Source organism: Ammospiza caudacuta, chromosome 2 (assembly GCF_027887145.1).
Source record: "Ammospiza caudacuta isolate bAmmCau1 chromosome 2, bAmmCau1.pri, whole genome shotgun sequence".
NCBI lineage: Eukaryota > Metazoa > Chordata > Aves > Passeriformes > Passerellidae > Ammospiza > Ammospiza caudacuta.
Genome location: NC_080594.1, coordinates 21,454,193 through 21,472,223, shown reverse-complemented (window position 1 = coordinate 21,472,223; position 18,031 = coordinate 21,454,193).

The window sequence follows — 18,031 nt, the reverse complement described above, 5'->3', positions numbered from 1 at the left end:
CACAATCGTCTTTGCGCGAAGAAGCCGCTTCTTCGCCTCCGGGAGCCGGAGAGAGCGGCAGCTTCGGAAAGGCGCAGAAGGAAGCTGTACAACACTGGGATTGTGTGCACAGCTTGCCAACTGACAGAAAACAGTACCTTACCACTCTCCTGACTTTTCCAATCACATGAACATTCGACTGGAAGCTGTTTTGGACAACTTTTCTTTGCTTCCTTCCAAACACTTGGCAGACCTCCGTGGAACGTCCAGAACACGATGGGAGCTGTTTTCTGTGCTGGCACAGTTTTTCCTCGCCAGACATAGTGGAAAAGATTTCTGCTAAGATGAAGACTACAAAAGACGCTAAAGACCAAGGTACGATGCTCTCCGGAGCTAAGCGCCGCTCCCGGGCGTCTTTCGGCAGAAGCCGCGCTAAGGAGAGCCCTGCGAGCGGCACAATCGTCTTTGCGCGAAGAAGCCGCTTCTTCGCCTGCGGGAGCCGGAGAGAGCGGCAGCTTTGGAAAGGCGCAGAAGGTAGCTGTACAACACTGGGATTGTGTGCGCAGCTTGCCAACTGATAGGAAACAGTACCTTAGCACTCTCCTGACTTTTCCAATCACATGAACATTCCACTGGAAGCTGTTTTGGACAACTTTTCTTTGCTTCCTTCCAAACACTTGGCAGACCTCCGTGGAACGTTTAGAACACGATGGGAGATGTTTTCTGTGCTGGCACAGTTTTTCCTCGCCAGACATAGTGGAAAAGCTTTCTGCTAAGATGTAGACTACAAAAGACGTTAAAGACCAAGGTACGATACTCTCCGGAGCTAAACGCCGCTCCCGGGCGTCTTTCGGCAGAAGCCGCGCTAAGGAGAGCCCTGCGAGCGGCACAATCGTCTTTGCGCGAAGAAGCCGCTTCTTCGCCTCCGGGAGCCGGAGAGAGCGGCAGCTTCGGAAAGGCGCAGAAGGAAGCTGTACAACACTAGGATTGTGTGCGCAGCTTGCCAACTAACAGAAAACAGTACCTTACCACTCTCCTGACTTTTCCAATCACATGAACATTCGACTGGAAGCTGTTTTGGACAACTTTTCTTTGCTTCCTTCCAAACACTTGGCAGACCTCCGTGGAACGTCCAGAACACGATGGGAGATGTTTTCTGTGCTGGCACAGTTTTTCCTCGCCAGACATAGTGGAAAAGCTTTCTGCTAAGATGAAGACTACAAAAGACGCTAAAGACCAAGGTACGATGCTCTCCGGAGCTAAGCGCCGCTCCCGGGCGTCTTTCGGCAGAAGCCGCGCTAAGGCGAGCCCTGCGAGCGGCACAATCGTCTTTGCGCGAAGAAGCCGCTTCTTCGCCTCCGGGAGCCGGAGAGAGCGGCAGCTTCGGAAAGGCGCAGAAGGAAGCTGTACAACACTGGGATTGTGTGCGCAGCTGGCCAACTGATAGAAAACAGTACCTTACCACTCTCCTGACTTTTCCAATCACATGAACAGTCGACTGGAAGCTGTTTTGGACAACTTTTCTTTGCTTCCTTCCAAACACTTGGCAGACCTCCGTGGAACGTCTAGTACACGATGGGAGCTCTTTTCTGTGCTGGCACAGTTTTTCCTCGCCAGACATAGTGGAAAAGCTTTCTGCCAGGATGTAGACTACAAAAGACGCTAAAGACCAAGGTACGATGCTCTCCGGAGCTAAGCGCCGCTCCCGGGCGTCTTTCGGCAGAAGCCGGGCTAAGGAGAGCCCTGCGAGCGGCACAATCGTCTTTGCGCAAAGAAGCCGCTTCTTCGCCTCCGGGAGCCGGAGAGAGCGGCAGCTTCGGAAAGGCGCAGAAGGAAGCTGTACAACACTGGGATTGCGTGCGCAGCTTGCCAACTGATAGAAAACAGTACCTTAGCACTCTCCTGACTTTTCCAATCACATGAACAGTCGACTGGATGCTGTTTTGGACAACTTCTCTTTGCTTCCTTCCAAACACTTGGCAGACCTCCGTGGAACGTCGAGAACACGATGGGAGCTGTTTTCTGTGCTGGCTCAGTATTTCCTCGCCAGACATAGTGGAAAAGCTTTCTGCTAAGATGAAGACTACAAAAGACGCTAAAGACCAAGGTACGATGCTCTCCGGAGCTAAGCGCCGCTCCCGGGCGTCTTTCGGCAGAAGCCGCGCTAAGGAGAGCCCTGCGAGCGGCACAATCGTCTTTGCGCGAAGAAGCCGCTTCTTCGCCTCCGGGAGCCGGAGAGAGCGGCAGCTTCGGAAAGGCGCAGAAGGAAGCTGTACAACACTGGGATTGTGTGCGCAGCTTGCCAACTAAATGAAAACAGTACCTTACCACTCTCCTGACTTTTCCAATCTCATGAACATTCCACTGGAAGCTGTTTTGGACAACTTTTTTTGCTTCCTTCCAAACACTTGGCAGACCTCCGTGGAACGTCCAGAACACGATGGGAGATGTTTTCTGTGCTGGCACAGTTTTTCCTAGCCAGACATAGTGGAAAAGATTTCTGCTAAGATGTAGACTACAAAAGACGCTAAAGACCAAGGTACGATACTCTCCGGAGCTAAGCGCCGCTCCCGGGCGTCTTTCGGCAGAAGCCGCGCTAAGGAGAGCCCTGCGAGCGGCACAATCGCCTTTGCGCGAAGAAGCCGCTTCTTCGCCTCCGGGAGCCGGAGAGAGCGGCAGCTTCGGAAAGGCGCAGAAGGAAGCTGTACAACACTGGGATTGTGTGCACAGCTTGCCAACTGACAGAAAACAGTACCTTCGCACTCTCCTGACTTTTCCAATCACATGAACATTCCACTGGAAGCTGTTTTGGACAACTTTTCTTTGCTTCCTTCCAAACACTTGGCAGATCTCCGTGGAACGTCCAGAACACGATGGGAGATGTTTTCTGTGCTGGCACAGTTTTTCCTCACCAGACATAGTGGAAAAGCTTTCTGCTAAGATGTAGACTACAAAAGACGCTAAAGACCAAGGTAGGATGCTCTCCGGAGCTAAGCGCCGCTCCCGGGCGTCTTTCGGCAGAAGCCGCGGTAAGGCGAGCCCTGCGAGCGGCACAATCGTCTTTGCGCGAAGAAGCCGCTTCTTCGCCTCCGGGAGCCGGAGAGAGCGGCAGCTTTGGAAAGGCGCAGAAGGAAGCTGTACAACACTGGGATTGTGTGCGCAGCTTGCCAACTGATAGAAAACAGTACCTTACCACTCTCCTGACTTTTCCAATCACATGAACATTCCACTGGAAGCTGTTTTGGACAACTTTTCTTTGCTTCCTTCCAAACACTTGGCAGACCTCCGTGGAACGTCTAGAACACGATGGGAGCTGTTTTCTGTGCTGGCACAGTTCTTCCTCGCCAGACATAGTGGAAAAGCTTTCTGCTAAGATGTAGACTACAAAAGACGCTAAAGACCAAGGTACGATGGCTCTCCGGAGCTAAGCGCCGCTCCCGGGCGTCTTTCGGCAGAAGCCGCGCTAAGGCGAGCCCTGCGAGCGGCACAATCGTCTTTGCGCGAAGAAGCCGCTTCTTCGCCTCCGGGAGCCGGAGAGAGCGGCAGCTTCGGAAAGGCGCAGAAGGAAGCTGTACAACACTTGGATTGTGTGCGCAGCTGGCCAACTGATAGAAAACAGTACCTTACCACTCTCCTGACTTTTCCAATCACATGAACAGTCGACTGGAAGCTGTTTTGGACAACTTTTATTTGCTTCCTTCCAAACACTTGGCAGACCTCCGTGGAACGTCTAGTACACGATGGGAGCTGTTTTCTGTGCTGGCACAGTTTTTCCTCGCCAGACATAGTGGAAAAGCTTTCTGCCAGGATGTAGACTACAAAAGACGCTAAAGACCAAGGTACGATGCTCTCCGGAGCTAAGCGCCGCTCCCGGGCGTCTTTCGGCAGAAGCCGAGCTAAGGAGAGCCCTGCGAGCGGCACAATCGTCTTTGCGCGTAGAAGCCGCTTCTTCGCCTCCGGGAGCCGGAGAGAGCGGCAGCTTCGGAAAGGCGCAGAAGGAAGCTGTACAACACTGGGATTGCGTGCGCAGCTTGCCAACTGATAGAAAACAGTACCTTAGCACTCTCCTGACTTTTCCAATCACATGAACAGTCGACTGGATGCTGTTTTGGACAACTTCTCTTTGCTTCCTTCCAAACACTTGGCAGACCTCCGTGGAACGTCTAGAACACGATGGGAGCTGTTTTCTGTGAAGGCACAGTTTTTCCTCGCCAGACATAGTGGAAAAGCTTTCTGCTAAGATGAAGACTACAAAAGACGCTAAAGACCAAGGTACGATGCTCTCCGGAGCTAAGCGCCGCTCCCGGGCGTCTTTCGGCAGAAGCCGCGCTAAGGAGAGCCCTGCGAGCGGCACAATCGTCTTTGCGCGAAGAAGCCGCTTCTTCGCCTCCGGGAGCCGGAGAGAGCGGCAGCTTCGGAAAGGCGCAGAAGGAAGCTGTACAACACTGGGATTGTGTGCGCAGCTTGCCAACTAAATGAAAACAGTACCTTACCACTCTCCTGACTTTTCCAATCTCATGAACATTCCACTGGAAGCTGTTTTGGACAACTTTTTTTGCTTCCTTCCAAACACTTGGCAGACCTCCGTGGAACGTCCAGAACACGATGGGAGATGTTTTCTGTGCTGGCACAGTTTTTCCTAGCCAGACATAGTGGAAAAGCTTTCTGCTAAGATGTAGACTACAAAAGACGCTAAAGACCAAGGTGCGATACTCTCCGGAGCTAAGCGCCGCTCCCGGGCGTCTTTCGGCAGAAGCCGCGCTAAGGAGAGCCCTGCGAGCGGCACAATCGCCTTTGCGCGAAGAAACCGCTTCTTCGCCTCCGGGAGCCGGAGAGAGCGGCAGCTTCGGAAAGGCGCAGAAGGAAGCTGTACAACACTGGGATTGTGTGCGCAGCTTGCCAACTGACAGAAAACAGTACCTTACCACTCTCCTGACTTTTCCAATCACATGAACATTCCACTGGAAGCTGTTTTGGACAACTTTTCTTTGCTTCCTTCCAAACACTTGGCAGACCTCCGTGGAACGTCCAGAACACGATGGGAGATGTTTTCTGTGCTGGCACAGTTTTTCCTCACCAGACATATTGGAAAAGCTTTCTGCTAAGATGAAGACTACAAAAGACGCTAAAGACCAAGGTACGATGCTCTCCGGAGCTAAGCGCCGCTCCCGGGCGTCTTTCGGCAGAAGCCGCGCTAAGGCGAGCCCTGCGAGCGGCACAATCGTCTTTGCGCGAAGAAGCCGCTTCTTCGCCTCCGGGAGCCGGAGAGAGCGGCAGCTTCGGAAAGGCGCAGAAGGAAGCTGTACAACACTGGGATTGTGTGCGCAGCTTGCCAACTGACAGAAAACAGTACCTTACCACTCTCCTGACTTTTCCAATCACATGAACATTCCACTGGAAGCTGTTTTGGACAACTTTTCTTTGCTTCCTTCCAAACACTTGGCAGACCTCCGTGGAACGTCGAGAACACGATGGGAGCTGTTTTCTGTGCTGGCACAGTTTTTCCTAGCCAGACATAGTGGAAAAGCTTTCTGCTAAGATGAAGACTACAAAAGACGCTAAAGACCAAGGTACGATGGCTGTCCGGAGCTAAGCGCCGCTCCCGGGCGTATTTCGGCAGAAGCCGTGCTAAGGAGAGCCCTGCGAGCGGCACAATCGTCTTTGCGCGAAGAAGCCGCTTCTTCGCCTCCGGGAGCCGGAGAGAGCGGCAGCTTCGGAAAGGCGCAGAAGGAAGCTGTACAACACTGGGATTGTGTGCACAGCTTGCCAACTGACAGAAAACAGTACCTTACCACTCTCCTGACTTTTCCAATCACATGAACATTCGACTGGAAGCTGTTTTGGACAACTTTTCTTTGCTTCCTTCCAAACACTTGGCAGACCTCCGTGGAACGTCCAGAACACGATGGGAGCTGTTTTCTGTGCTGGCACAGTTTTTCCTCGCCAGACATAGTGGAAAAGATTTCTGCTAAGATGAAGACTACAAAAGACGCTAAAGACCAAGGTACGATGCTCTCCGGAGCTAAGCGCCGCTCCCGGGCGTCTTTCGGCAGAAGCCGCGCTAAGGAGAGCCCTGCGAGCGGCACAATCGTCTTTGCGCGAAGAAGCCGCTTCTTCGCCTGCGGGAGCCGGAGAGAGCGGCAGCTTTGGAAAGGCGCAGAAGGTAGCTGTACAACACTGGGATTGTGTGCGCAGCTTGCCAACTGATAGGAAACAGTACCTTAGCACTCTCCTGACTTTTCCAATCACATGAACAGTCGACTGGATGCTGTTTTGGACAACTTCTCTTTGCTTCCTTCCAAACACTTGGCAGACCTCCGTGGAACGTCTAGAACACGATGGGAGATGTTTTCTGTGCTGGCACAGTTTTTCCTCGCCAGACATAGTGGAAAAGCTTTCTGCTAAGATGTAGACTACAAAAGACGCTAAAGACCAAGGTACGATGCTCTCCGGAGCTAAGCGCCGCTCCCGGGCGTCTTTCGGCAGAAGCCGGGCTAAGGAGAGCCCTGCGAGCGGCACAATCGTCTTTGCGCGTAGAAGCCGCTTCTTCGCCTCCGGGAGCCGGAGAGAGCGGCAGCTTCGGAAAGGCGCAGAAGGAAGCTGTACAACACTGGGATTGCGTGCGCAGCTTGCCAACTGATAGAAAACAGTACCTTAGCACTCTCCTGACTTTTCCAATCACATGAACAGTCGACTGGATGCTGTTTTGGACAACTTCTCTTTGCTTCCTTCCAAACACTTGGCAGACCTCCGTGGAACGTCTAGAACACGATGGGAGCTGTTTTCTGTGAAGGCACAGTTTTTCCTCGCCAGACATAGTGGAAAAGCTTTCTGGTACGATGAAGACTACAAAAGACGCTAAAGACCAAGGTACGATGCTCTCCGGAGCTAAGCGCCGCTCCCGGGCGTCTTTCGGCAGAAGCCGCGCTAAGGAGAGCCCTGCGAGCGGCACAATCGTCTTTGCGCGAAGAAGCCGCTTCTTCGCCTCCGGGAGCCGGAGAGAGCGGCAGCTTCGGAAAGGCGCAGAAGGAAGCTGCACAACACTGGGATTGTGTGCGCAGCTTGCCAACTAAATGAAAACAGTACCTTACCACTCTCCTGACTTTTCCAATCTCATGAACATTCCACTGAAAGCTGTTTTGGACAACTTTTTTTGCTTCCTTCCAAACACTTGGCAGACCTCCGTGGAACGTCCAGAACACGATGGGAGATGTTTTCTGTGCTGGCACAGTTTTTCCTAGCCAGACATAGTGGAAAAGCTTTCTGCTAAGATGTAGACTACAAAAGACGCTAAAGACCAAGGTGCGATACTCTCCGGAGCTAAGCGCCGCTCCCGGGCGTCTTTCGGCAGAAGTCGCGCTAAGGAGAGCCCTGCGAGCGGCACAATCGCCTTTGCGCGAAGAAGCCGCTTCTTCGCCTCCGGGAGCCGGAGAGAGCGGCAGCTTCGGAAAGGCGCAGAAGGAAGCTGTACAACACTGGGATTGTGTGCGCAGCTTGCCAACTGACAGAAAACAGTACCTTACCACTCTCCTGACTTTTCCAATCACATGAACATTCCACTGGAAGCTGTTTTGGACAACTTTTCTTTGCTTCCTTCCAAACACTTGGCAGACCTCCGTGGAACGTCCAGAACACGATGGGAGATGTTTTCTGTGCTGGCACAGTTTTTCCTCACCAGACATATTGGAAAAGCTTTCTGCTAAGATGAAGACTACAAAAGACGCTAAAGACCAAGGTACGATGCTCTCCGGAGCTAAGCGCCGCTCCCGGGCGTCTTTCGGCAGAAGCCGCGCTAAGGCGAGCCCTGCGAGCGGCACAATCGTCTTTGCGCGAAGAAGCCGCTTCTTCGCCTCCGGGAGCCGGAGAGAGCGGCAGCTTTGGAAAGGCGCAGAAGGAAGCTGTACAACACTGGGATTGTGTGCGCAGCTTGCCAACTGACAGAAAACAGTACCTTACCACTCTCCTGACTTTTCCAATCACATGAACATTCCACTGGAAGCTGTTTTGGACAACTTTTCTTTGCTTCCTTCCAAACACTTGGCAGACCTCCGTGGAACGTCGAGAACACGATGGGAGCTGTTTTCTGTGCTGGCACAGTTTTTCCTCGCCAGACATAGTGGAAAAGCTTTCTGCTAAGATGAAGACTACAAAAGACGCTAAAGACCAAGGTACGATGGCTGTCCGGAGCTAAGCGCCGCTCCCGGGCGTATTTCGGCAGAAGCCGTGCTAAGGAGAGCCCTGCGAGCGGCACAATCGTCTTTGCGCGAAGAAGCCGCTTCTTCGCCTCCGGGAGCCGGAGAGAGCGGCAGCTTCGGAAAGGCGCAGAAGGAAGCTGTACAACACTGGGATTGTGTGCACAGCTTGCCAACTGACAGAAAACAGTACCTTACCACTCTCCTGACTTTTCCAATCACATGAACATTCGACTGGAAGCTGTTTTGGACAACTTTTCTTTGCTTCCTTCCAAACACTTGGCAGACCTCCGTGGAACGTCCAGAACACGATGGGAGCTGTTTTCTGTGCTGGCACAGTTTTTCCTCGCCAGACATAGTGGAAAAGATTTCTGCTAAGATGAAGACTACAAAAGACGCTAAAGACCAAGGTACGATGCTCTCCGGAGCTAAGCGCCGCTCCCGGGCGTCTTTCGGCAGAAGCCGCGCTAAGGAGAGCCCTGCGAGCGGCACAATCGTCTTTGCGCGAAGAAGCCGCTTCTTCGCCTGCGGGAGCCGGAGAGAGCGGCAGCTTTGGAAAGGCGCAGAAGGTAGCTGTACAACACTGGGATTGTGTGCGCAGCTTGCCAACTGATAGGAAACAGTACCTTAGCACTCTCCTGACTTTTCCAATCACATGAACATTCCACTGGAAGCTGTTTTGGACAACTTTTCTTTGCTTCCTTCCAAACACTTGGCAGACCTCCGTGGAACGTTTAGAACACGATGGGAGATGTTTTCTGTGCTGGCACAGTTTTTCCTCGCCAGACATAGTGGAAAAGCTTTCTGCTAAGATGTAGACTACAAAAGACGCTAAAGACGAAGGTACGATGCTCTCCGGAGCTAAACGCCGCTCCCGGGCGTCTTTCGGCAGAAGCCGCCCTAAGGAGAGCCCTGCGAGCGGCAAAATCATCTTTGCGCGAAGAAGCCGCTTCTTCGCCTCCGGGAGCCGGAGAGAGCGGCAGCTTCGGAAAGGCGCAGATGGAAACTGTACAACACTGGGATTGTGTGCGCAGCTTGTCAACTAAATGAAAACAGTACCTTACCACTCTCCTGACTTTTCCAATCACATGAACAGTTGACTGGATGCTGTTTTGGACAACTTCTCTGTGCTTCCTTCTAAACACCTGGCAAACCTCCGTGGAACGTCCAGAACACGATGGGAGCTGTTTTCTGTGCTGGCACAGTTTTTCCTCGCCAGACATAGTGGAAAAGATTTCTGCTAAGATGTAGACTACAAAAGACGCTAAAGACCAAGGTACGATGCTCTCCGGAGCTAAGCGCCGCTCCCGGGCGTCTTTCGCCAGAAGCCGCGCTAAGGAGAGCCCTGCGAGCGGCACAATCGTCTTTGCGCGAAGAAACCGGTTCTTCGCCTCCAGGAGCCGGAGAGAGCGGCAGCTTCGGAAAGGCGCAGAAGGAAGCTGTACAACACTGGGATAGTGTGCGCAGCTTGCCGACTGATGGAAAACAGTACCTTAGCGCTCTCCTGACTTTTCCAGTCACATGAACATTCGATTGGAATCTGTTTTGGACAACTTTTATTTGCTTCCTTCCAAACACTTGGCAGACCTCTGTGGAACGTCGAGAACACGATGGGAGATGTTTTCTGTGCTGGCACAGTTTTTCCTCGCCAGACATAGTGGAAAAGCTTTCTGCTAAGATGAAGACTACAAAAGACGCTAAAGACCAAGGTACGATGGCTGTCCGGAGCTAAGCGCCGCTCCCGGGCGTATTTCGGCAGAAGCCGCGCTAAGGAGAGCCCTGCGAGCGGCACAATCGTCTTTGCGCGAAGAAGCCGCTTCTTCGCCTCCGGGAGCCGGAGAGAGCGGCAGCTTCAGAAAGGCGCAGAAGGAAGCTGTACAACACTGGGATTGTGTGCACAGCTTGCCAACTGACAGAAAACAGTACCTTACCACTCTCCTGACTTTTCCAATCCCATGAACATTGCACTGGAAGCTGTTTTGGACAACTTTTCTTTGCTTCCTTCCAAACACCTGGCAGACCTCCGTGGAACGTCCAGAACACGATGGGAGCTGTTTTCTGTGCTGGCACAGTTTTTCCTCGCCAGACATAGTGGAAAAGATTTCTGCTAAGATGAAGACTACAAAAGACCCTAAAGACCAAGGTACGATGCTCTCCGGAGCTAAGCGCCGCTCCCGGGCGTCTTTCGGCAGAAGCCGCGCTAAGGAGAGCCCTGCGAGCGGCACAATCGTCTTTGCGCGTAGAAGCCGCTTCTTCGCCTCCGGGAGCCGGAGAGAGCGGCAGCTTCGGAAAGGCGCAGAAGGAAGCTGTACAACACTGGGATTGTGTGCGCAGCTTGCCAACTGACAGAAAACAGCACCTTACCACTCTCCTGACTTTTCCAATCACATGAACATTGCACTGGAAGCTGTTTTGTACAACTTTTCTTTGCTTCCTTCCAAACACTTGGCAGACCTCCGTGGAACGTCCAGAACACGATGGGAGATGTTTTCTGTGCTGGCACAGTTTTTCCTCACCAGACATATTGGAAAAGCTTTCTGCTAAGATGAAGACTACAAAAGACGCTAAAGACCAAGGTACGATGCTCTCCGGAGCTAAGCGCCGCTCCCGGGCGTCTTTCGGCAGAAGCCGCGCTAAGGCGAGCCCTGCGAGCGGCACAATCGTCTTTGCGCGTAGAAGCCGCTTCTTCGCCTCCGGGAGCCGGAGAGAGCGGCAGCTTCGGAAAGGCGCAGAAGGAAGCTGTACAACACTGGGATTGTGTGCGCAGCTTGCCAACTGACAGAAAACAGTACCTTACCACTCTCCTGACTTTTCCAATCACATGAACATTCCACTGGAAGCTGTTTTGGACAACTTTTCTTTGCTTCCTTCCAAACACTTGGCAGACCTCCGTGGAACGTCGAGAACACGATGGGAGCTGTTTTCTGTGCTGGCACAGTTTTTCCTAGCCAGACATAGTGGAAAAGCTTTCTGCTAAGATGAAGACTACAAAAGACGCTAAAGACCAAGGTACGATGGCTGTCCGGAGCTAAGCGCCGCTCCCGGGCGTATTTCGGCAGAAGCCGCGCTAAGGAGAGCCCTGCGAGCGGCACAATCGTCTTTGCGCGAAGAAGCCGCTTCTTCGCCTCCGGGAGCCGGAGAGAGCGGCAGCTTCGGAAAGGCGCAGAAGGAAGCTGTACAACACTGGGATTGTGTGCACAGCTTGCCAACTGACAGAAAACAGTACCTTACCACTCTCCTGACTTTTCCAATCACATGAACATTCGACTGGAAGCTGTTTTGGACAACTTTTCTTTGCTTCCTTCCAAACACTTGGCAGACCTCCGTGGAACGTCCAGAACACGATGGGAGCTGTTTTCTGTGCTGGCACAGTTTTTCCTCGCCAGACATAGTGGAAAAGATTTCTGCTAAGATGAAGACTACAAAAGACGCTAAAGACCAAGGTACGATGCTCTCCGGAGCTAAGCGCCGCTCCCGGGCGTCTTTCGGCAGAAGCCGCGCTAAGGAGAGCCCTGCGAGCGGCACAATCGTCTTTGCGCGAAGAAGCCGCTTCTTCGCCTGCGGGAGCCGGAGAGAGCGGCAGCTTTGGAAAGGCGCAGAAGGTAGCTGTACAACACTGGGATTGTGTGCGCAGCTTGCCAACTGATAGGAAACAGTACCTTAGCACTCTCCTGACTTTTCCAATCACATGAACATTCCACTGGAAGCTGTTTTGGACAACTTTTCTTTGCTTCCTTCCAAACACTTGGCAGACCTCCGTGGAACGTTTAGAACACGATGGGAGATGTTTTCTGTGCTGGCACAGTTTTTCCTCGCCAGACATAGTGGAAAAGCTTTCTGCTAAGATGTAGACTACAAAAGACGCTAAAGACGAAGGTACGATGCTCTCCGGAGCTAAGCGCCGCTCCCGGGCGTCTTTCGGCAGAAGCCGGGCTAAGGAGAGCCCTGCGAGCGGCACAATCGTCTTTGCGCGTAGAAGCCGCTTCTTCGCCTCCGGGAGCCGGAGAGAGCGGCAGCTTCGGAAAGGCGCAGAAGGAAGCTGTACAACACTGGGATTGCGTGCGCAGCTTGCCAACTGATAGAAAACAGTACCTTACCACTCTCCTGACTTTTCCAATCACATGAACAGTCGACTGGATGCTGTTTTGGACAACTTCTCTTTGCTTCCTTCCAAACACTTGGCAGACCTCCGTGGAACGTCTAGAACACGATGGGAGCTGTTTTCTGTGAAGGCACAGTTTTTCCTCGCCAGACATAGTGGAAAAGCTTTCTGCTACGATGAAGACTACAAAAGACGCTAAAGACCAAGGTACGTTGCTCTCCGGAGCTAAGCGCCGCTCCCGGGCGTCTTTCGGCAGAAGCCGCGCTAAGGAGAGCCCTGCGAGCGGCACAATCGTCTTTGCGCGAAGAAGCCGCTTCTTCGCCTCCGGGAGCCGGAGAGAGCGGCAGCTTCGGAAAGGCGCAGAAGGAAGCTGCACAACACTGGGATTGTGTGCGCAGCTTGCCAACTAAATGAAAACAGTACCTTACCACTCTCCTGACTTTTCCAATCTCATGAACATTCCACTGGAAGCTGTTTTGGACAACTTTTTTTGCTTCCTTCCAAACACTTGGCAGACCTCCGTGGAACGTCCAGAACACGATGGGAGATGTTTTCTGTGCTGGCACAGTTTTTCCTAGCCAGACATAGTGGAAAAGCTTTCTGCTAAGATGTAGACTACAAAAGACGCTAAAGACCAAGGTGCGATACTCTCCGGAGCTAAGCGCCGCTCCCGGGCGTCTTTCGGCAGAAGCCGCGCTAAGGAGAGCCCTGCGAGCGGCACAATCGTCTTTGCGCGAAGAAGCCGCTTCTTCGCCTCCGGGAGCCGGAGAGAGCGGCAGCTTCGGAAAGGCGCAGAAGGAAGCTGTACAACACTGGGATTGTGTGCGCAGCTTGCCAACTGACAGAAAACAGTACCTTACCACTCTCCTGACTTTTCCAATCACATGAACATTCCACTGGAAGCTGTTTTGGACAACTTTTCTTTGCTTCCTTCCAAACACTTGGCAGACCTCCGTGGAACGTCCAGAACACGATGGGAGATGTTTTCTGTGCTGGCACAGTTTTTCCTCACCAGACATATTGGAAAAGCTTTCTGCTAAGATGAAGACTACAAAAGACGCTAAAGACCAAGGTACGATGCTCTCCGGAGATAAGCGCCGCTCCCGGGCGTCTTTCGGCAGAAGCCGCGCTAAGGCGAGCCCTGCGAGCGGCACAATCGTCTTTGCGCGAAGAAGCCGCTTCTTCGCCTCCGGGAGCCGGAGAGAGCGGCAGCTTTGGAAAGGCGCAGAAGGAAGCTGTACAACACTGGGATTGTGTGCGCAGCTTGCCAACTGACAGAAAACAGTACCTTACCACTCTCCTGACTTTTCCAATCACATGAACATTCCACTGGAAGCTGTTTTGGACAACTTTTCTTTGCTTCCTTCCAAACACTTGGCAGACCTCCGTGGAACGTCGAGAACACGATGGGAGCTGTTTTCTGTGCTGGCACAGTTTTTCCTAGCCAGACATAGTGGAAAAGCTTTCTGCTAAGATGAAGACTACAAAAGACGCTAAAGACCAAGGTACGATGGCTGTCCGGAGCTAAGCGCCGCTCCCGGGCGTATTTCGGCAGAAGCCGCGCTAAGGAGAGCCCTGCGAGCGGCACAATCGTCTTTGCGCGAAGAAGCCGCTTCTTCGCCTCCGGGAGCCGGAGAGAGCGGCAGCTTCGGAAAGGCGCAGAAGGAAGCTGTACAACACTGGGATTGTGTGCACAGCTTGCCAACTGACAGAAAACAGTACCTTACCACTCTCCTGACTTTTCCAATCACATGAACATTCGACTGGAAGCTGTTTTGGACAACTTTTCTTTGCTTCCTTCCAAACACTTGGCAGACCTCCGTGGAACGTCCAGAACACGATGGGAGCTGTTTTCTGTGCTGGCACAGTTTTTCCTCGCCAGACATAGTGGAAAAGATTTCTGCTAAGATGAAGACTACAAAAGACGCTAAAGACCAAGGTACGATGCTCTCCGGAGCTAAGCGCCGCTCCCGGGCGTCTTTCGGCAGAAGCCGCGCTAAGGAGAGCCCTGCGAGCGGCACAATCGTCTTTGCGCGAAGAAGCCGCTTCTTCGCCTGCGGGAGCCGGAGAGAGCGGCAGCTTTGGAAAGGCGCAGAAGGTAGCTGTACAACACTGGGATTGTGTGCGCAGCTTGCCAACTGATAGGAAACAGTACCTTAGCACTCTCCTGACTTTTCCAATCACATGAACATTCCACTGGAAGCTGTTTTGGACAACTTTTCTTTGCTTCCTTCCAAACACTTGGCAGACCTCCGTGGAACGTTTAGAACACGATGGGAGATGTTTTCTGTGCTGGCACAGTTTTTCCTCGCCAGACATAGTGGAAAAGCTTTCTGCTAAGATGTAGACTACAAAAGACGCTAAAGACGAAGGTACGATGCTCTCCGGAGCTAAACGCCGCTCCCGGGCGTCTTTCGGCAGATGCCGCCCTAAGGAGAGCCCTGCGAGCGGCAAAATCATCTTTGCGCGAAGAAGCCGCTTCTTCGCCTCCGGGAGCCGGAGAGAGCGTCAGCTTCGGAAAGGCGCAGATGGAAACTGTACAACACTGGGATTGTGTGCGCAGCTTGTCAACTAAATGAAAACAGTACCTTACCACTCTCCTGACTTTTCCAATCACATGAAAAGTTGACTGGATGCTGTTTTGGACAACTTCTCTGTGCTTCCTTCTAAACACCTGGCAAACCTCCGTGGAACGTCTAGAACACGATGGGAGCTGTTTTCTGTGCTGGCACAGTTTTTCCTCGCCAGACATAGTGGAAAAGCTTTCTGCAAAGATGAAGACTACAAAAGACGCTACAGACCAAGGTACGATGCTCTCCGGAGCTAAACTCCGCTCCCGGGCGTCTTTCGGCAGAAGCCGCGCTAAGGAGAGCCCTGCGAGCGGCACAATCGTCTTTGCGCGAAGAAGCCGCTTCTTCAGCTCCGGGAGCCGGAGAGAGCGGCAGCTTCGGAAAGGCGCAGAAGGAAGCTGTACAACACTGGGATTGTGTGCGCAGCTTGCCAACTGATAGGAAACAGTACCTTAGCACTCTCCTGACTTTTCCAATCACATGAACATTGCACTGGAAGCTGTTTTGGACAACTTTTCTTTGCTTCCTTCCAAACACTTGGCAGACCTCCGTGGAACGTCTAGAACATGATGGGAGATGTTTTCTGTGCTGGCACAGTTTTTCCTAGCCAGACATAGTGGAAAAGCTTTCTGCTAAGATGTAGACTACAAAAGACGCTAAAGACGAAGGTACGATGCTCTCAGGAGCTAAGCGCCGCTCCCGGGCGTCTTTCGGCAGAAGCCGCGCTAAGGAGAGCCCTGCGAGCGGCACAATCGACTTTGCGCGAAGAAGCCGATTCTTCGCCTCTGGGATCCGGAGAGAGCGGCTGCTTCGGAAAGGCGCAGAAGGAAGCTGTACAACACTGGGATTGTGTGCGCAGCTTGCCAACTGACAGAAAACAGTACCTTACCACTCTCCTGACTTTTCCAATCACATGAACATTCCACTGGAAGCTGTTTTGGACAACTTTTCTTTGCTTCCTTCCAAACACTTGGCAGACCTCCGTGGAACGTCTAGAACACGATGGGAGCTGTTTTCTGTGCTGGCACAGTTTTTCCTCGCCAGACATAGTGGAAAAGATTTCTGCTAAGATGTAGACTACAAAAGACGCTAAAGACCAAGGTACGATGCTCTCCGGAGCTAAGCGCCGCTCCCGGGCGTCTTTCGCCAGAAGCCGCGCTAAGGAGAGCCCTGCGAGCGGCACAATCGTCTTTGCGCGAAGAAACCGGTTCTTCGCCTCCAGGAGCCGGAGAGAGCGGCAGCTTCGGAAAGGCGCAGAAGGAAGCTGTACAACACTGGGATAGTGTGCGCAGCTTGCCGACTGATGGAAAACAGTACCTTAGCGCTCTCCTGACTTTTCCAGTCACATGAACATTCGATTGGAATCTGTTTTGGACAACTTTTATTTGCTTCCTTCCAAACACTTGGCAGACCTCTGTGGAACGTCGAGAACACGATGGGAGATGTTTTCTGTGCTGGCACAGTTTTTCCTCGCCAGACATAGTGGAAAAGCTTTCTGCTAAGATGAAGACTACAAAAGACGCTAAAGACCAAGGTACGATGGCTGTCCGGAGCTAAGCGCCGCTCCCGGGCGTATTTCGGCAGAAGCCGCGCTAAGGAGAGCCCTGCGAGCGGCACAATCGTCTTTGCGCGGAGAAGCCGCTTCTTCGCCTCCGGGAGCCGGAGAGAGCGGCAGCTTCGGAAAGGCGCAGAAGGAAGCTGTACAACACTGGGATTGTGTGCACAGCTTGCCAACTGACAGAAAACAGTACCTTACCACTCTCCTGACTTTTCCAATCACATGAACATTCCACTGGAAGCTGTTTTGGACAACTTTTCTTTGCTTCCTTCCAAACACCTGGCAGACCTCCGTGGAACGTCCAGAACACGATGGGAGCTGTTTTCTGTGCTGGCACAGTTTTTCCTCGCCAGACATAGTGGAAAAGATTTCTGCTAAGATGAAGACTACAAAAGACCCTAAAGACCAAGGTACGATGCTCTCCGGAGCTAAGCGCCGCTCCCGGGCGTCTTTCGGCAGAAGCCGCGCTAAGGAGAGCCCTGCGAGCGGCACAATCGTCTTTGCGCGAAGAAGCCGCTTCTTCGCCTGCGGGAGCCGGAGAGAGCGGCAGCTTTGGAAAGGCGCAGAAGGTAGCTGTACAACACTGGGATTGTGTGCGCAGCTTGCCAACTCATAGGAAACAGTACCTTAGCACTCTCCTGACTTTTCCAATCACATGAACATTCCACTGGAAGCTGTTTTGGACAACTTTTCTTTGCTTCCTTCCAAACACTTGGCAGACCTCCGTGGAACGTTTAGAACACGATGGGAGCTGTTTTCTGTGCTGGCACAGTTTTTCCTCGCCAGACATAGTGGAAAAGCTTTCTGCTAAGATGTAGACTACAAAAGACGCTAAAGACCAAGGTACGATGCTCTCCGGAGCTAAACGCCGCTCCCGGGCGTCTTTCGGCAGAAGCCGCGCTAAGGAGAGCCCTGCGAGCGGCAAAATCATCTTTGCGCGAAGAAGCCGCTTCTTCGCCTCCGGGAGCTGGAGAGAGCGGCAGCTTCGGAAAGGCGCAGAAGGAAGCTGTACAACACTGGGATTGTGTGCACAGCTTGCCAACTGACAGAAAACAGTACCTTAGCACTCTCCTGAATTTTCCAATCACATGAACATTCCACTGGAAGCTGTTTTGGACAACTTTTCTTTGCTTCCTTCCAAACACTTGGCAGACATCCGTGGAATGTCTAGAACACGATGGGAGATGTTTTCTGTGAAGGCACAGTTTTTCCTCGCCAGACATAGTGGAAAAGCTTTCTGCTAAGATGTAGACTACAAAAGACGCTAAAGACCAAGGTACGATGGCTCTCCGGAGCTAAGCGCCGCTCCCGGGCGTCTTTATGCAGAAGGCGCGCTAAGGAGAGCCCTGCGAGCGGCACAATCGTCTTTGCGCGAAGAAGCCGCTTCTTCCTCTCCGGGAGCCGGAGAGAGCGGCAGCTTCGGAAAGGCGCAGAAGGAAGCTGTACAACACTGGGATTGTGTGCGCAGCTTGTCAACTAAATGAAAACAGTACCTTACCACTCTCCTGACTTTTCTAATCTCATGAACATTCCACTGGAAGCTGTTTTGGACAACTTTTTTTGCTTCCTTCCAAACACTTGGCAGACCTCCGTGGAACGTCCAGAACACGATGGGAGATGTTTTCTCTGC